Consider the following 7,807-nt stretch of genomic DNA (forward strand, 5'->3'; position numbering starts at 1 on the left):
ACACTTGGCCTGGAAGGCTCTCCCAGCAGAGTCTTGGCTTTCTCCTCAGACTTCAGTTGCATTAGCAATGGCCTCATTTTGTTGTTCTCACTTTGGTGTGCGTTGTATGCCACATACCAACTATTGAAAAGTGGACAGGAAGGGGAGGAGATTATTTAAATTAAAAAAACCAAAACCAATCAAGTCACAAAGGAAAAATGAAGTACGGGATGCTTTATAACAAGAAGAGCTGATTTAGTTTGGGTCAGCCAAGTCTAAGATGAGTAAGAATTTTCTAGGTGAAGAATGAGAAAAAGAAACCTTGGCAAAGGACGTATCCTATGTGAAGTTTCTAAGGCAATGGGTAGACGTGTGTCCCTTCGTCAGGCAACGTTTAGCCGTGTCTGGAGACATTTTTGACGGCCACAAGGGGGAAATGCTACCGGCATATAATAGGTAGAGGCCAGGGATACTGCTAAACATTCTGCAACACACAGGACAATCCCCACAACGAAGAATGTTCTGGCCCTTACACTGCTGTAAGGCAAGAAAGTGCTCTCATGCAAGAATAAAAGAAGACCCCTATGACTAGCTCTTATTATCACAGCGTGGTTAAGACAAGCAGTCACGCAGGACTTTATAGGCTTAACTAGATTGTATCCTAAATTCAGATGAAGTCACTGAAGGAGTTTAGTCAGTATTTGGGGGGTGGGGGTGGGATGAAGTTGCGGAGGAGCAGGTGGATTTGGCAAAACTCGACTTATATTTGGAACAGATTATTGTAATGGGAGCTGCAGCTGAGGCACGTTCAGTCCAAAGAGAGGTGTTAATACAGAGCCACCTTGTGAATTGTTAAAATAGTCTTCCACACCGAAGTATAAAAGAGCCAGTGGGTGGACTTCCCTGGTGGCGCAGTGGTTGAGAGTCAGCCTGCCGATGCAGGGGACACGGGTTCGTGCCCCGGTCCGGGAAGACCCCACATGCCGCGGAGGGCTGGGCCCGTGAGCCATGGCCGCTGAGCCTGCGCGTCGGGAGCCTGTGCTCCGCAATGGGAGAGGCCACAACAGTGAGAGGCCCACGTACCGCAAAAAGAAAAAAAGAGCCAGTGGGTATAAACTGGAAGATTATTAAAGTGGATTCCTCTGGAGGAAAATATGCTGTCAGGATCTCTTTACCCTCCTCGTGAAGTCAGCCCCTACAAAACCCACCTAACCTAGCGTCGGGAGAGGAGGTTTCAGGAGCTTCCTTGGGGATCTCTCTGTGTCTCTGCTTCCTTGTAGGCCATGGTGTGTGTGATTCGTATCTGAGAGAGGTAAAGGGCAGGAGACTGACTGAAGGGGCTATTGATAGCAGAGCAGAGGACTGCAGTGTGGGAAGCGTTGTGGTCTCCGAGTCCGCCAGGGCAAAACATGCAGCCTGAGGGCTAGATACATGCGCTGTGTGAGGACGGGAGGAGGGGTCTCAGAGGGGAGAACAGAAGGTGCCTTGGGATTGTTTTAGATCCTTCAGAAACGACAAAGTGGCTGCAGCGTAAGGAAATGGAAGTTAGATGGACAGCCATCCAGAGGATGTGGAGGAGGGCAAGATGAGCTGGAGTGGAAATGCACCTGACCATGTCAAGGGACTGTGGTCGAAATATCTCCAGGGTTGGGGGGAAGGGGTGGAAGGCAGTGCTGGGAGAAATCTCTGAAGAATGAAAGCATAGGGCTGAAGGGAGAAGCAAATTTTTTTTTTTTTTTTTTTTTTTTGCGGTACGCGGGCCTCTCACTGTTGTGGCCTCTCCCGTTGCGGAGCACAGGCTCCGGACGCACAGGCTCAGCGGCCATGGCTCACGGGCCCAGCCGCTCCGCGGCATGTGGGATCTTCCTGGACCGGGGCACGAACCCGCGTCCCCTGCATCGGCAGGCGGACTCTCAACCACTGCGACACCAGGGAAGCCCGCGAATTTTTAAACTACGACAGAACTAGAAAGCACTAGTGGAAGTTTTCCCACTGTGGTACAAATCAACTAATAACTATCTTACTCTCCTTACCTCTTCCCCTGCTCCATGCTCTAAATCAGAAAGGTCAGAGAACAGGGTAGTAAGATAGGGCAGGAAGAGAATAGATCCTAGGTCAGAAAGGAGAGAAGCATTTACCTCCCCTTTCCTTACCATAGGCATTCTGCTTACACCAGCCACTAGCTATGGCTGGGAAGAGATTTCCACTTTAAGTTAGGAGTCTTGATGAAACCAGCATTTTAACTAATGAAGTAAAACTTTATTTTGAGTAAAGAACTAATTATAGAATAAATTTAAAGACAGATTTCAGAAATTAATTTTGTGATAACATCACTTTAATCATTTTAATTCAATATAACAGTTACTGTTTCACAAATTGAAACAAATGAACAAAAACAAGGCTACCTTTTGGAGAATAGTTTGGGAGTAGAACAACATGTTTGAAAATATATGTTAGAGCATGTTTTGCACATGTTAGGAAGTATTATGCTAAGATAATAACCCCAAACTAAGGGTGACTGAAAACCACAAAAGATTCCTCTCCATCGTGTTCCAAGTTCTTTGCAGGGACAGTGGAGCTTTGTTTACTCTATTCAGTCAAGGATCCAAGTTGATAGCACAGCCATGTACTTGTACTTTGTCATTCAATGTGCAAAAAAGGGAAGAGAATTCCAGAGGAGCTTACTTTGGCAATTAAATGTTCCAGTCCTAAAATGACCTACATCGTGTTCATTAACATCTCATTAGTCAGAAGTCACCACATGGCCCCATCCCACCATAAAGGGGGCAAGAAGTATAATTACACCTTGTTCCCAAAAGAGAGAATATTTATCAAATTGTGTGATGAAATAAGGCAATTGATGATAATGACTTAAAGTAATAGAAATGAAACTTAAATGGCCAGATTTGAAGGATATACTTGAATAAATTCTTCTAGAGCCATAATTTTTAGAACATTTACCATTTATATTTTGTCTAAGGTAGTATATGAACACCTAAAACAATGTGAATATGTAAAGTAATAGATTCATAACTTATATTTGTTACCTTCTAATTGCTCTAAGAAATGCCTTAGGAAATTACCATTATCTTGAATTCTTCCTATATATACATTGCTCTAATGGTAAAGATATCACAAAACAAGCGGAAGTGACAAGGATGCAAATATTTCTGACTGCAATGTTTTGGCATGTTTCTGAACTCTTCTGCTTGTTGCCACAAGTTATGATGTACTTGCATTATAGGCTGTATCACCAGCTATATGTTCCTTCACATTTTGCTTTAAAGAATTTCTAATATTTTTAACACAATCAGGGATATAATTATAAAAGTATATTTCTTTCTGGAGGAAATCTTTGAAGAAACCTTTAAGTTCAGAACTAATATTTAGCTTTTACTATCATCTCTCTTTAGTAAAAATTGATTATTTTTAAAATGTTCCTAATTACAACATTAGATGCCATAAAATTGCTTTGCACTTCATATTATTTGTGGAATTGAGAGTAGACCAGGATTTGGCTTCAGGTATAATTTGTAAGATGAAACAAAGATTATTAGTTCTTTGCTATGTATTAAAATCAATGAGAGAAAAAGACAGCTCAAAGTGGAAATAATACGATATGTTTACAAATGCTCCTCTCTAACGGCACATTAGGTTCTAATAAGTCAAATGCCAGTGTGTTTTTGGGATATAGCAATGTAAATTTGAGGGAGACACAATTACAGACTGAGGGTTAAAACCCACTCATAAAATGTAATCAACTCTAATTTTGTAACTTCTTGTTAGAATAGTAAAACACTATATAACTACATATCTAACATCATGTCCTCACATCTACGAAATAGTAAAATGTGCCTGTCTTCTCAATTTTAAATGAAAACAACCATCAATTTATTTCATGTAGATAATGGGAAAACACAGTTTGAAAACTGCATTTGTGATCAAACATGATAAATGCTGGTACCAAGTAACTTTGAATAAGAAATTAAAAATAATTTACAAGGAATTCCCCGGTGGTCCAGTGGTTAGGACTTGGCACTTTCACTGCCTTGGCCTGGGTTCAGTCCCTGGTCAGGGAACTTAAGATCCCACAAGCTGTGTGGCACAGCCAAAAAAAAAAAAAAAGAAAGAAATTTACATTAAAGGTCTGTCATTTATAATACATACCACCTCAGATTTTTGTCAGTTCTCAAGGTTGCAAATATGACCATAGTTATAACTTGTAACTTGAATTTACATGGTTCTGGGCACTGTGAGTAGAATTCAGGAAGACTGTAAAACTTCTGAAATTTTAGGCATAATCCTTTACATATGTGTCATGTGTGTATTTCAGGAAAGAAGTTTCATGACTCATCAAATTCTTAAGGTATCCATGACCCACAGATAATTAAGAACCATTGCTCTTTGTATCCACCTCAGTAATTCATAAAGCTAGTTACAGACTAATTGGCTGTTGTTTTCTAATTTATTTTTTACAAAAGTGAGAGAAAAGACTTTTTAGCACTTCACTAGAATTCCTGCATATGTAGTAACAAGTGGAGAATGATGAAGCCATGTTACGCTGGGGATGGTAGGGAATTCAGGTTGACTCAAGTGTTACTAGAAATCCCACACCTCATTTTTACCTGTGATTCCAGGTCCTTGCTTTTGTTATTATTTGCAAAGGGTTAAGAATATAATCATTAATAATCACGGGGATAGATATGATCCATGTTTTACACTAGCATGTAGATAAAGGTCAATGTTTTGTCAAATGCTCAAGACTTGAATCCTTTTTTTGTGACAGAATTTGACTGATTCTGTAGACGGAGGCCTGTCCTTGCCCCTCTATTTCTGTCTTGATCCATATTGTGGATATTACCCCAATAGTGGCTGAGTGAGGCCTGAAGTGGAGGATTATGATGACAGAAGCAGAAAGTCTTAGAAGACATTGTCATATTGGTTGATTCTCAAAAGACTTGAGTCTAATCCTATGTCTGGCACAAATTCTACCCGGTTTAGATCTGGCTTCCTCATTCACTGGGGAAAAAAAAATCTGTTAGTACTTTTCTGCTCTAAAAGTGGGATTCCACAATTAATCCGTTTATTTCCATCACTGATTTTCTAAGTATTGAGTACTTCTAAGTCACTTTGGAGAAGATTAAAATGAAATTAGCATGGGGAACTCCAACCCTTAACATGGTGACTCTCTAGGAGGAAACCATAAATGAACATAATAGTTTAGAGTGGTCAGGTTTCAAAAGAAAGGTATATATATATTTGATGTTTATAGCCAGTGTCATAAAGTGGTATTAGGTCTACCAAATATGTTCATTTATGTGACACATTTGCCGATGGTGACCTTCTATATGATAATCTTGGTACATTGCCTTAGAAAATTCTGTTTTTCTGAAGTCTTTTGCTCCATGACTTTCGGTTCTTGAGATTTATGCTCCCATGCAGCCTGGGCCTGAGCTTCATTAGCACCTGATTTACCACGAGTGCAGATGGTTATTGGAAATAAAAAGTCAGCCATTTCCTGTGATTAAATCTCTCACGGGCTGCATCTTCCTCTTAGCTATTTCCTTACTATTGCATATGATTCATTCGCAAGCAGAATAGTGATTATTATATGATTGTTAAATCTAAAGTGGAAAGGAAAGTAGATTATTAGAAAAAGTCTAGTAGCTTATTAATATATATTATGTGCTACAATGAAATGATTTTACCGAAGTATTAGCAGGATGATAGATTTATAGATGATGAGACAAAATTACTCTATTGTGACGATTGAATGTAACAAAAAGAATTCAGATATTTTTCTTTTCTTTCTTTTTTCTTTTTGCTTGCCTTGCTTTAAGGGGTTATTGCTTAAACCAATAATCTCCCCAAATGCCTCCTCATCCTTCTGAGCAGTATTATTGTGAGTCTAATAAGCAAAGGAGGGGAACTCCAGGAATATTAATTTGCTATGTCTGTATTTTTTGAGCTGAGAGGAAAGCAAGACTTTGTTCCCAACAGAAATATTTCAGTAGTTTGATCTGATTGGAAATAATTGGCTGTTACTTTTTCACTTGACACTTTCCTGTTATGTGAACAATAAGAGTTTGAGAATTTTTATCTCCCCTTCAGAATTTTGCATACTCTTTATATTATACTAAATTAATGAAATTGATGACCACATAGCACAGAGTCAACTTGTAGAACAGAGACTTGTTGATTTGCCTGGTTATTACCGTACTTAATTGACCTATCATATTCCTTTTCTTCTACGTAAAAGTCTAAATTGTTCAATTGAAAGATGAATACAACCACAATTACCAGAGCTCTTTTCTGTCTAATTCATTTCCATCATTACATTTACTTAGGTTACTTAGTTTCAGCTCTGAGGCTTTAGATATGCAAGGAGTTTTAACAATGAAATACAAGCATTGCTCTGCTGATCTTTTAGGAACATATTGCGTTGCCGCTTCCTGAATGCTCATGCAGCAAATAGTTGCATCAAAAAGAAACAATACACATAGATAAAGACATAGCAATTCAGTACAAGCACCGCTGCTGCCAGTATTCATCATAAGACAAACATGCTCTGCAGTGAAGTGTCTGGCCCTAATCTAGCAGCACTTACTCACACTGAGCTACCATTCTCTCTCTCCTAGGTTCTTTGGCCTCCTTAACGTGGCTTTAGGTATGTTTTCTGCCACAGGGCCTTTGTGCTGACAGCCACCTGTGCCAGAAATGTGCTTCCCTCCCGGGAATTATAACCTCTCATGAAATACTTCCACTTTTCCTCCTTCCCATGGTACCATAGCAATTTCACAATATTTGTGTGCTTGAGGAATTACTGTCTTTCCCACTACACTGTAGGGCAGAGTCTGTAAGGCAGAATTTATGGAAGCTTTTGCTGACTTCTGTATATGTTGCGGTTAGCGTGTCCCAAGATATATGATAAGTTTGTGTGTCTTTCATCCATTTTTACACAGCACACCACCCCAAAACTTTGCACCTGAAAATGACAGCAGTTTGTTATTTTTCTGACTTCTTTGGGTGAACTAGGCAGCTCTTCATATGCAATAAGTTAGTGGATGAGCTGGGCCTGGACTCAACTAGGTTATTAGATCTTCCTCTTCACGTCATTTTCCACTCTGGATGTCTTCACAACAAGGAGTTCTCAGGACAGTGCTCCAAGAGAGGGAAAGTGGCATTTACAAGGCCATTGAGGCCTAGGCTGTGGAACTTGTACAACGTCACTTCTGTTACATTCCGTTGGTCAAAGTCACTAAAGCTAGTCCAGATGCAGGGGGGTGAAGAAAGAGATCTACCTCTGGAAGGGAGATGTGGCATAGTCCCGTTTCATAATGGCTTGCATACAGGATTGGGAAGAATTTGTGTCCATTTAAACAATCTACTGCTGTATTCAATAATACTTTAATTAATTATAAAGGCAATTATAATTTAGTTTTGAAAACTAGTCCAGGAATTGGCTGGTATAAATGTTTTATAATTTTTTGTATTTGTTTTGGATTTTCATTTTATATACGCTCTGCTCTAAGAATGAGAAGAAATGGAGAGAGTGGTTCATCAATTCTAAGTGATAATAGGCAATCCAATCTCACCTTTAAACAAATAAAAGCTATTAGCAATATAAGAGCAGGAACTTCATCACTAATGAATTACCAGCAACTAGAACGGTGCCTGTCACATAAGAGGTATTCAGTAAATATCTGTTGAATGAATGAATGACAAAAATAATAGAAATCCCTTTCTCTGGTCTCCCCTTTTATGTTCCTAAGCAAGTCGCTTTTTGTTTTCATCTGTCTCAAATGATTAGGTTTTAAATTTGGGGGGG

General features: G+C 39.4%; 1 protein-coding gene across 6 annotated transcripts in view; it reads left to right on the top strand.

Moving 5' to 3' along the window:
* DGKB (diacylglycerol kinase beta) overlaps positions 1 to 7,807 on the top strand; it is a 703,373-nt gene that overhangs the window by 483,589 nt on the left and 211,977 nt on the right. The window lies entirely within an intron of this gene.

This window comes from Monodon monoceros, unplaced genomic scaffold, assembly GCF_005190385.1.
Source record: "Monodon monoceros isolate NGI ecotype Baffin Bay Population unplaced genomic scaffold, NGI_Narwhal_1 Super_Scaffold_2, whole genome shotgun sequence".
Taxonomy (NCBI): Eukaryota; Metazoa; Chordata; class Mammalia; order Artiodactyla; family Monodontidae; genus Monodon; species Monodon monoceros.